The following is a 12,517-nucleotide window of genomic DNA, read 5'->3' on the forward strand; positions in this document are numbered from 1 at the left end:
CTCGCACCCAGTCCCGTTCACCCATCACCCCCTGTGCTCACTGCCCCGTGTCCTAACTCGCACCCAGTCCCGTTCACCCATCACCCCCTGTGCTCACTGCCCCGTGTCCTAACTCGCACCCAGTCCCGTTCACCCATCACCCCCTGTGCTCACTGCCCCGTGTCCTAACTCGCACCGAGTCCCGTTCACCCATCACCCCCTGTGCTCGCGGACCTACACTGGCTCTCGGTTAAGCAGCGCCTCGATTTCAAAATTCTCATCCTTGTTTTCAAATCCCTCCATGGCCTCCTCGCCCCCTCCCTATCTCTGTAATCTCCTTCAGCCCCACACCCCCCCCCGAGATATCTGCGCTCCTCTAATTCTGCCCTCTTGAGCATCCCCGATTCCCATCGCTCCACCATTGGCGGCCGTGCCTTCAGCCGCCTGGGCCCCAAGCTCTGGAATTCCCTCCCTAAACCTCTCCGCCTCTCTCTCCTCCTTTAAGACGCTCCTTAAAACCGACCTCTTTGACCAAGCTTTTGGTCACCTGCCCTAATTTATCCTTATGTGGCTCGGTGTCAAATTTTTTGTCTTAAAATGCTCCTGTGCAGCGCCTTGGGATGTTTTACTACATTAAAGGCGCTATATAAATACAAGTTGTTGCTGTTGTGGTAACGAGTTCCACATTCTCCCCACTCTCTGGGTAAAGAAGTTTCTCCTGAATTACCGATTGGATTTCTTGAAACTCCGAAGAATTTTTTGTCTTCCTGACAACTGAATTTTAACGTCAGGTTATTAAGCTCCACTCCTTATCTGGTCGCCTTATCTGAGGATGTTCTTGCCGTGGAGGGAGCGCAGCGAAGATTCACCAGGCTGATACCTGGGATGGCAGGAATGACGTATGAGGAGAGATTGGGTCGATTGGGCTTATACTCGCGGGAGTTTAGAAGAATGAGAGGGGATCTCATTGAAACTTATAAAATTCTAACAGGACTAGACAGACTAGGTGCAGGAAGGATGTTCCCGATGGCGGGGGAGTCCAGAACCAGGGGTCACAGTCTAAGGATAAGGGGTAAGCCATTTAGGACTGAGATGAGGAGGAATTTCTTCACCCAGAGAGTGGTGAACCTGTGGAATTCTCTACCAAACAAGGCAGTTGAGGCCAATTCATTAAATATATTCAAGAAGGAGTTGGATATATTTCTTAAGGCTAAAGGGATCAAGGGATATGGGGAGAAGGCAGGGACAGGGTACTGAGTTTGGATGATCAGCCATGATCTCATTGAATGGCGGGGCAGGCTCGAGGGGCCGAATGGCCTACTCCTGCTCCTATCTTCTATGTTTCTATGTTTCTCCCACTCTGAACTCTCGGTTCTCGGCCTCCGACACTGTTCCAATGAAGCTCAACTGAAGCTCAAGGAACAGCACCTCATCTTTACAGCCTTCTCCCGGACTCAACATATGCAGGCCCTTGCCCTATTATAATCAATATAACATTAAAAAGTCATAACGCCTGCGCAAGCATTCTCTGTCAACTTTTCCCATTAGAAATTTCCGTGTCCAGCTTTGTACCTCGTGTCAGGTATGGCGCTTTGGCACCACCACTGGCGGGAGAGTGCAATTACAGCGTGACATGTTTATGCAGGGATTATAAATGTGGACATGGGTATTAATAATAGAAATAGATTATAAAGTAACGACAGAGGAGGTGTGATTGTAAAATGCAGACAGTATGGCTCTGTTTGTATGTTCATATTGCAGGCTGACATTCCTGATGCCAGTACAGACAAAGTGCTGCATTGTCAGAGGGGCGGTACTGAGGGAACGCTGCACCGACGGAGGGGCAGTACTGAGGGAGCGCCGCACTGTCGGAGGGGCGGTACTGAGGGAGCACCGCACTGTCGGAGGGGCAGTACTGAGGGAGCGCCGCACTGTCAGAGGGGCAGTACTGAGGGAGCGCCGCACTGTCGGAGGGGCGGTACTGAGGGAGCGCCGCACTGTCGGAGGGGCAGTACTGAGGGAGCGCCGCACTGTCGGAGGGGCGGTACTGAGGGAGCGCCGCACTGTCGGAGGGGCAGTACTGAGGGAGCGCCGCACTGTCGGAGGGGCGGTACTGAGGGAGCGCCGCACTGTCGGAGGGGCGGTACTGAGGGAGCGCCGCACTGTCGGAGGTGCAGTGCTGAGGGAGCACCGCACTGTCGGAGGGGCGGTACTGAGGGAGGGCCGCACTGTCGGAGGTGCCGTCTTTCAGATGAGATGTTAAACCGAGGCCCCCATCTGCCCTCACAGGTGGATGTAAAAGATCCCACGGCCCACTATTGGAAAAAGAGCAGGGGGGAGTTCTCCCCGGTGTCCTGGAGCCAATATTTATCCCTCAACCAACATCACTAAAAACAGATGATCTGGTCATTCTCACATTGCTGTTTGTGGGAGCTTGCTGTGCGCAAATTGGTTGCCGCGTTTCCCACATTACAACAGTGACCACACTTCAAAAAAAGTCCTTCATTGGCTGTGAAGCGCTTTGGGACGTCCTGAGGTCGTGAAAGGCTAACATTCTTTCATTCTATTCTGTGTCAAGAGAATTGGTGTCCTTAAAGAGACAGGCTACTGAAAACACAGCTCCGTTTTAGCAGCACAATAATACACGAGGGGTCACCGCAACTTTTATCGGCCTGGCAACGAACGGGCGCTGGCCAATCGGCCGCCCCCCGACTTCCTTTCCCATCGACTCCGAAATGGGGCGCGGCGCAAATCACTCCATTTTCCGTCTGTTCCATGATACCAGCTATGAAGAGAGACTGGACAGGCTGGGGTTGTTTTCCTTGGAGCAGAGGAGGCTGAGGGGGGACCTGATTGAGGAGTACAAAATTATGAGGGGCATAGATAGGGTGGATAGAAAGGAACTTTTCCCCTTAGTAGAGGGGTCAATAACCAGGGGGCATAGTTTCAAGGTAAGGGGCAGGAGGTTTAGAGGGGATTTGAGGAAGAACTTTTTCACCCAGAGGGTGGTTGGAATCTGGAACTCACTGCCTGAAAGGGTGGTAGAGGCAGGAACCCTCACAACATTCAAGAAGCATTTAGATGAGCACTTGAAACGCCACAGCATACAAGGCTACGGACCAAGCGATGGAAAATGGGATTAGAATAGACGGGGCTTGATGGCCGGCGCGGACACGATGGGCCGAAGGGCCTCTTTCTGTATAACTCTATGGGGGAAAAATTCAGTTGTTTTCGCCTCACGTTAGCGCCTTAAGAGGACGCTAATGGGGCGCAAAGCAGCTAGCGCCCGGGCGCGGCGTTGTTGGCGCCGCTCGCGAAATTGACCAGACATTTTGCGGCGGCGCTAAACACTACCGCCATGATCTCCTGGGCCAGCAGATCGTGACGTCAGTCGAGCGCGCAATGCCCCGGACCGGATATTGTGTGGTGCCCCCTGCCTTACCGCCTGCCGCTACCAGCGACAGGTTGAGGGGAGCGTTTTGCAGTCAGTAAGGGACTAGGGGAGCGCTGTTTAAAGGCAACCGCTTCCTGCCTTTTTTTGTCGGTGACATTTTTGCACCACGCATTCTGAGAGAGCGAGAGAGAGAGACTTCTGGAGAGATTCAACGCTGTGTGAAGGAGTTTTGGGTACCGAGCAGCACTTTGCAGGTTCATTTTGATTTGCCCTTGTATCGATTTAGAAGAGACTGTGGGGGCTGCACTCTGAGCTCTTTCCCTGGGTCTCTCCATTGTTCTTTCCAGCAGATTTGATGTACAGGTCTCTCCAGGCCGAGATTCAAGGCTGCAATGAGCAGGGTGTGGATGGAGAGCAAGATCGACCCTCCCCTTTAAGAACTGGCCAGCGCCAGCGTGTCTGTGTTCCATTGCTGACTGACATCACATGAGCTTCGGGAGCGCTCTGAGGTAGCGCCTCGCTCCTCGGCCTTTGCGCCTTAAGAGAGGTGTGTAGCGCCTGATTTAGCGCTCCAATCACCCCCAGGGGGCGATAGAAGCCAAGTTTGCCGTCGGAGGCAATAATTAGCGCCAGGCGCTAAACTTTGCGCACGGCCGATAATGGCACCCCAAACAGGGCGGTACCGAATTTTTCCCCCCTCGGACCCTAAAATGGCCAGCCTGCACCCCCCTCCAACACTCTGGCACACCCCTCACTCCTTCCGCGCTGCGTGTTATCCGGTCCGGATGCCGTGCCAACTTACCGCGAGCGACACCACACCGACCGCTGGCACCGACGAGTTGTGGGAGAGGGGGGGTGAAGATTGTGTGGGGGGGGGGTGTGAGGGCGGGGGTGGGTTGGGGTTGGTGGGGTAATAAAGGGGGCGCGGGCGGGTGGGTGGGCAGGGGGGAGAGAAAGGCATGTGGCTGAATGGGGTGGTATAATGAATCGCACACTTGTGACTTTGCACCTTGCTGCCCGGCAGATAAGACATCACTGTCTGAGGTCACAAAACACACAAGACATCACAGCACACACGGGTACCTGCTGAAAAGCCCAATGGTGCAATGACGAAGTTTAGCAGCCAAGGATGTTGCCCCTTTCCCTTAGAAAGAATCAAAGCCAAACCGAAAGAGCCTCATGCTGGTAAGGGCAGAGCTGTGACTGGGATGCCCACGCTGGGCAGGATTGGACCTTGCAGTTACAATTAGCGGTGTTCTATGTCATGAGATAGCGCAAAAAGACCAAAATCTGAATGAAGTGACTCAGGCAAGGGAGACAGCACATCCAGACCAGTAACTGGGACGGAGACCTGTTTCCAAAACAGATATTCTACCACACTTGTTCCTGTGAGTAAACAGTGGTGGCGGGGTGGGCGGGTGGGTGGGGAACTCGGTCCGTGGAAAAAGGGAGGAAAGGAATGAGACTCAGTTGGATTCCTTAAACGTACTGCACCGAATAAGAGGCTTTAAAAAAAAAAAAAAACTATGGAGAAAGGCGACGAGCAGGAAGAAGGGACTGAGGCCCCGTCTTCATGCAGGAAGGACAGAGACGTCGTGGTGGGGCTCGGGCGGGTGATGGAGAAAGTGGTCGACAAGGTGATGGACCGGATGATGGAGAGGGTGATGGACAAGATGGTGGAGAAGTGGAAGCAGGAGAACAAGGACCGGGTCGAGCGGACGGTGGTGGAGACCATGAACGAGACCATCGAGAAGCTGACGGGCGATGCGCAGAACTCGGAGGAGGAGCTGGGGAAGAAGCTGGACGTGGTGGTCAACCGGGTGGTGAAGGAAGTGGCCTTGATTATGGAGCGGATGATGCAGCAAGTGGAGCACAAGCTGGAGGGGGAGGGCGGAGGCACCCTGTCCGATGAGACATCCGATGGCTCAGTGTGCCAAATGCCACCTTACGACCCGGACGAGGATGAAGATGAGGACGAAGAAGAAGAGGAAGAAGAGGAAGAGATATTCAAAGAACCTCCTCTAACCCCAAACCAGCGGGAGGCATTCCTCGAGGTCTTTGGGCAGCTTACGCACGGTGACGCTGAAATTATCGATTTTTCCAGCCTGACATCCGCAATGACGGACCTGGAGATTTGCGTGACCGAAGCAGACATCTACAATATGCTGGAGGCCTTGGACTCTGATGGAGACGGGGAAGCGGACTTCGAAGACTTCCTGAACCTGGTGACCAGCACCAGGCTTTTCTTCCTCTTCTACAAGGAGCTGCCCGACCACTGCGAGGGGTCGCAGCTGCAGACAGGGTCGGTGGACAACTCGGTGTTCTTCGAAATCCTCTCCAAGTTCATCCAGACCCAGATGCTTTCGGAGGACACCACCAGGGTTATAATCAGGTACTACTACATAAAGAAGAAAGGGGCAAAGCTGAAGAGCAAGAGGCACGAATCTGGCCCCAAGCAGGTTGTCCCACCGCCCATGTTCCTGGGCCAGACGATCTACAGCTTGGCCACTTACGTGGACATCTTGGAACCGGACGAGGAGTACAGAGAGATTCCTCTGACTGAGGAGCAGGTCAAAGCTTTCCGCGATGTCTTCGACATGTTCGGCAGGGACAAGCAAGACTGCATTGACGTCAGTAGTCTACTAAATATGATGTCTGAAGTACAGTTATACTTGAAGAACCCCTTGATTCCAAATGAAATGAAATGCGCGGAAGTGAACTGGGGCAAAGAGGTAAGCTTCGATGACTTCCTGGTCATTATGACGGACACCGAAACATTTGCCCGTTACTTGACTCCTCAGTATGAAGTGTGCAAGGCCACAGTCGCAACGCCGGTGGTGATATTCCAGGCCATCAACAAGCTCGTGGACTCGCCCCTCCTCTCCGGCAAGACCAAGGGAATAGTCGGCGCTTACTACCGTAACAAGTTCATAAACGCGGCGCAGGGCTACGGCGATGACATGGAGCTGGAAGGAGACGAGAGCCCGGGCGAGACCGAGGAGCCGGAGGAGGCGCCGGAAACTCCCCTGCCAAGTGCGCCGCCCAGCAAGGCGTCCGACATCTCCGTGCCGGCCGAGGAGGAGGCCAAGGAGGCGGACAACGAGGGGGACAAGGAGGGGGACAAGGAGGCGGACAAGGGGATAGCCAAGGGGTCGGCCAAAGGGGCAGCCAAGGGGCCGGCCAAAGGGGCAGCCAAGGGGCCGGCCAGGGAGTCAGCCAGGGAGCTGGCCAAGAAATCCTACACTAGGCGAACCAAGGAGGCCAGCATCAGAAGGAAGCAGCTCATGCAGAAGAGGTTTGAGCAAGCCATGAAAAATCCCACCTTCCATCAGGCATTCAACGCTTACTCATGGACCTGGAAGGAAAAGCAAGCCAAACAGAAGCAGGAAGTAGCTCCGTGTAGCTAGTGTGAAGAGCACCTAACTCCCCAACCCCAACCCCAACCCCAACCCATCCCAGGTTTATTCTAGTTTCACTTAAGCTGTGGAAGATGCGCCTTAACTAATGGACTTAAAGCCTGTAATAAAAAGGCGTCCTGGCTCGCTGATTCTAATTGCACTAACGATGAGTAACAATTCTCTTAACCCGCAATAAATGGGCACCGTACGGAGATGCAACAAGTCAACCCTCTGGTTATTCCCATTATGTGAGTCTTGCTCATTTATAACTGGGGTTTGTTTTTTTGGTGTTGGTAATTATGGGTCATTTCAACAGGGGCCGGCCATGGCATCCCACTCGCGCCTCTGAGCCAGAGGATTGTGGGTTCAAGTCCCACTCCAGGGACTCGAGCACAGAATCTAGGCCGCCACTCCCAATGCAGTACTGAGGGAGCGCCGCACTGTCGGAGGGGTGGTACTGAGGGAGCGCCGCACTGTCGGAGGGGTGGTACTGAGGGAGCGCCGCACTGTCGGAGGGGCAGTACTGAGGGAGCGCCGCACTGTCAGAGGGGCAGTACTGAAGGAGCGCCGCACTGTCGGAGGGGCGGTACTGAGGGAGGGCCGCACTGTCGGAGGGGCGGTACTGAGGGAGGGCCGCACTGTCGGAGGGGTGGTACTGAGGGAGCGCCGCACTGTCGGAGGGGCAGTACTGAGGGAGCGCCGCACTGTCAGAGGGGCAGTACTGAAGGAGCGCCGCACTGTCGGAGGGGCGGTACTGAGGGAGCGCCGCACTGTCTGAGCGTCAGTACTGAGGGAGCGCCGCGCTGTCGGAGGGGCGGTACTGAGGGAGCGCTGCACTGTCGGAGGGGCAGTATTGAGGGAGCGCCGCACTGTCGGAGGGGCGGTACTAAGGGAACGCCGCACTGTCGGAGGGGCGGTACTGAGGGAGCGCCGCACTGTCGGAGGGGCAGTACTGAGGGAGCGCCGCACTGTCGGAGGGGCAGTACTGAGGGAGCACCGCACTGTCAGAGGGGCAGTACTGAGGGAGCGCCGGTCCTGAGGGAGCACCGCACTGTCGGAGGGGCGGTACTGAGGGAGCGCCGCACTGTCGGGGGGGCGGTACTGAGGGAGCGCCGCACTGTCGGGGGGGTGGTACTGAGGGAGCGCCGCACTGTCGGAGGGGTGGTACTGAGGGAGCGCCGCACTGTCAGGGGGGTGGTACTGAGGGAGCGCCGCACTGTCGGAGGGGTGGTACTGAGGGAGCGCCGCAATGTCAGAGGGGCAGTGCAGAGGAAGTGCCACACTGTTGGAGGTGCTGTCTTTAGGATAAGACGTTAAACTAAGGACTCCTCCAATCTCTCGGGTGGACATAAAAGATCCCACGGCCACTATTGGAAGAAGAGCAGGGGGGAGTTCTCCCCGGTGTCCTGGGGCCAATATTTATCCCTCAACCAACATCAAAGAAACAGATCATCTGGTCATTATCACAGTGCTGTTTGTGGGAGCTTGCTGTGTGCAAATTGGCTGCCGCGTTTCCTACATTACAACAGTGACCGCACTTCAGAAATACTTCATTGGCTATGAAGGGCTTTGGGACGTCCTGAGCTTGGTGAAAAGCGCTGGAGAGATGTGAGTCTGTTTCTTTCTGATTGTAGCATGTCACTGACCTTGGGAAGCAAGAAGAATCTCAAACCCCTCCCTTCCGCCAGGAACCACCTCCTTCGACCTCCTCGTAACAATATAAGAAACGGGAGCGGGGAATCGGCCATTCGGCCCCTCGAGCCTGCTCCGCTATTCAATAAGATCGCGGCCGATCATCTACCTCAGCTCTACTCTCCCGCCCGATCCCCATATCCCTCGATTCCCCGAGAGTCCAACAATCTATCGATCTCATAGAAAGTTACAGCACAGAAGGAGGCCATTCGGCCCATCGTGTCCGCGCCGGCCAACAAAGAGCTATCCGGCCTAATCCCACTTCCCAGCTCTCGGTCCGTAGCCCTGCAGGTTAGAACATCCCAAGTGCACATCCAAGTACTTTTTAAATGAGGTTAGGGTTCCTGCCTCTACCACCCTTTCAGGCAGTGAGGTCCAGACCCCCACAACCCTCTGGGTGAAGAAATTTCCCCTCAAATCCCCTCTAAACCTTCCACCAATTACTTTAAATCTGTGCCCCCTGGTTTTTGACCCCTCTGCTGAGGGAAATAGCTCCTTTCTATCCACTTTATCTAGGCCCCTCATAATTTTATACACCTCAATAAGGTCTCCCCTCAGCCTCCTCTGTTCCAAGGAAAACAGACCCAGCCTATCCAGTCTTTCCTCATAGCTAAGATTCTCTACTCCTGGCAACATCCTTGTAAATCTCCTCTGTACCCTCTCTAGTGCAATCACATCTTTCCTGTAATGTGGTGACCAGAACTGCACGCAGTACTCTAGCTGAGGCCTAACTAGTGTTTTATACAGTTGAAGCATAACCCCCCTGCTCTTGTATTCTATGCCTCGGCTAATAAAGGCAGGCATTCCGTATACCTTCTTAACCACCTTATCTACCTGTCCTGCTACCTTCAGGGATCTGTGGACATGCACTCCAAGGTCCCTTTGTTCCTCTACACTACTCAGTGTCCTACCATTTAATGTGTATTCCCTTTCCTTGTTAGCCCTCCCCAAATGCATTACCTCACACTTCTCCAGATTGAATTCCATTTGCCACTGTTCTGCCCACCTGACCAGTCCATTGATATCTTCCTGCAGTCTACAGCTTCCTTCTTCAGTATCAACCACACAGCCGATTTTAGTATCGTCTGCAAACTTCTTAATCATACCCCCTATATTCAAGTCTAGATCATTGATATATACCACAAAAAGCAAGGAACCTAGTACTGAGCCCTGCGGAACCCCACTGGAAACAGCCTTCAAGTCACAAAAACACCCATCAACCATTACCCTCTGCTTCCTGTCTCCGAGCCAGTTTTGAATCCAACTTGACACTTTGCCCTGGATCCCATGGGCTTTTAACTTCGTGACCAGTCTGCCATGTGGAGCCTTATCAAAAGCCTTGCTAAAGTCCATATACACTACATCAAACGCACTACCCTCATCTACCCTCCTTGTATATACTCAACGACTGAGCCTCCACAGCCCTCTGGGGTAGAGAATTCCAAAGATTCACCGCCCTCTGAGTGAAGAAATTCCTCCTCATCTCAGTCCTGAATGGCCGACCCCTTATCCTGAGACTGTGACCCCTGGTTCGAGACTCTCCAGCCAGGGGGAAACAGCCTCTCAGCATCGACCCTGTCAATCCCCCTCAGAATCTGATATGTTTCAATGAGATCATCTCATAGAAACATCGAAGATAGGAGCAGGAGTCGGCCATTCGGCCCCTCGAGCCTGCTCCGCCATTCAATGAAATCATGACTGATCATCCAAATTCAGTACCCTGTCCCTGCCTTCTCCCCATATCCCTTGATCGCTTTAGCCTTAAGAAATATATCAAACTCCTTCTTGAATATATTTAATCAATTGGCCTCAACTGCCTTCTGTGGTAGAGAATTCCACAGGTTCACCACTCTCTGGGTGAAGAAATTCCTCCTCATCTCTGTCCTAAATGGCTTACCCCTTATCTTTAGACTGTGACCCCTGGTTCTGGACTCCCCCGCCATCGGGAACATCCTTCCTGCATCTAGTCTGTTTAGTCCTGTTAGAATTTTATAAGTTTCAATGAGATCCCCTCTCATTCTTCTAAACTCCAGCGAGTATAAGCCCAATTCACCTCATACGTCATTCCTGCCATCCCAGGTATCAGCCTGGTGAATCTTCGCTGCACTCCCTCCATGGCAAGAACATCCTTCCTCAGATAAGGCGACCAAAACTGCACACAATACTCAAGGTGTGGTCTCACCAAGGTCCTGTACAACTGCAGCAAGACATCCTTGCTCCTGTACTCGAATCCTCTCGCTACGAAGGCCAACATACCATTTGCCTTCTTAACCGCCTGCTGCACCTGCATGCTTACCTTCAGCGACTGGTGTACAAGGACACCCAGGTCCCTTTGTACATCAACATTTCCCAATCTATCACCATTTAAATAATACTCTGCCTTTCTGTTTTTCCTACCGAAGTGGATAACTTCACATTTATCCACGTTATACTGCATCTGCCATGTATTTGCTCACTCACCCAACTCTTTTAGCCGATCTTAGAAACTTAGAAACATCGAAGATAGGAGCAGGAGTCGGCCATTCGGCCCCTCGAGCCTGCTCCGCCATTTAATGAGATCATGGCTGATCATCCAAATTCAGTACCCTGTCCCTGCTTTCTCCCCATATCCCTTGATCCCTTTAGCCTTAAGAAATATATCTAACTCCTTCTTGAATATAATTTAATTATTGTTATTTAAGATGCGTTAGACTGGGAATTAGTCCAGTGGCCGGCCTCTGCACCCTCTCCAGAGCCTCAAGATCACCCACCATGTGTGGAGACCAAAGCTGGACTCAATATTCCAAGTGCGGCCTGACCAAGGTCTTGTACACAGACAAAACGAACGGTGTGCCTCGTCTTGCACTCAATTGTCCTATGGATAATCCCCAACACCCAATGTGCCCCAGCTATCGTTTCATGGCATTTAAGGATGTACGCACCAGAATGCCCAGATGTCTTTCTATCTCCGCCTTCTTTGATGCTTTCCCCTGAAGTGTGTATGTATGACTGTTGAGCATTTGCCCGGCCCACATGTCTGCACCAGTTTAAGGACCGGGGACGACCCACCTTCAGGAACTTGGCCAGTCCCCCTTTGGCTGTTCGCCCACGCCCTCACACGATGGTACAGCCCTTCCACCTCTGTAACATCGCCCGTCTCCGCCCCGCCTCAGCTCATCCGCTGCTGAAACCCTCATCCATGCCTTTGTTACCTCCAGACTTGACTATTCCAACGCACTCCTGGCCGGCCTCCCACATTCCACCCTACGTAAACTTGAGGTCATCCAAAACTCGGCTGCCCCGTGTCCTAACTCGCACCCCAGCCCCGTTCACCCATCACCCCCTGTGCTCGCTGACCTACATTGGCTCCCGGCTAAGCAGCGCCTCGATTTCAAAATTCTCATCCTTGTTTTCAAATCCCTCCATGGCCTCGCCCTTCCTCTCTCTGTAACCTCCTCCAGCCCTACAACCCTCCCTATCTCTGTAACCTCCTCTAGCCCCTACAACCCTCCCTATCTCTGTAACCTCCTCCAGCCCCCTACACCCCTCCCTATCTCTGTAACCTCCTCCAGCCCCTACAACCCTCCCTATCTCTGTAACCTCCTCCAGCCCCTACAAACCTCCCTATCTCTGTAACCTCCTCCAGCCCCCTACACCCCTCCCTATCTCTGTAACCTCCTCCAGCCCCTACAACCCTCCCTATCTCTGTAACCTCCTTCAGCCCCCTACACCCCTCCCTATCTCTGTAACCTCCTCCAGCCCCTACACCCCTCCCTATCTCTGTAACCTCCTCCAGCCCCTACAACCCTCCCTATCTCTGTAACCTCCTCCAGCCCCTACAACCCTCCCTATCTCTGTAACCTCCTCCAGCCCCTACAACCCTCCCTATCTCTGTAACCTCCTCCAGCCCCTACAACCATCCCTATCTCTGTAACCTCCTCCAGCCCCTACAACCCTCCCTATCTCTGTAACCTCCTCCAGCCCCTACAACCCTCCCTATCACTGTAACCTCCTCCAGCCCCTACAACTCTCCCTATCTCTGTAACCTCCTCCAGCCCCTACAACCCTCCCTATC

This window comes from Somniosus microcephalus, unplaced genomic scaffold (genome assembly GCF_052327205.1).
Source record: "Somniosus microcephalus isolate GS21.2 unplaced genomic scaffold, FLI_Smic_1.0 unresolved_chr7, whole genome shotgun sequence".
Taxonomy (NCBI): domain Eukaryota; kingdom Metazoa; phylum Chordata; class Chondrichthyes; order Squaliformes; family Somniosidae; genus Somniosus; species Somniosus microcephalus.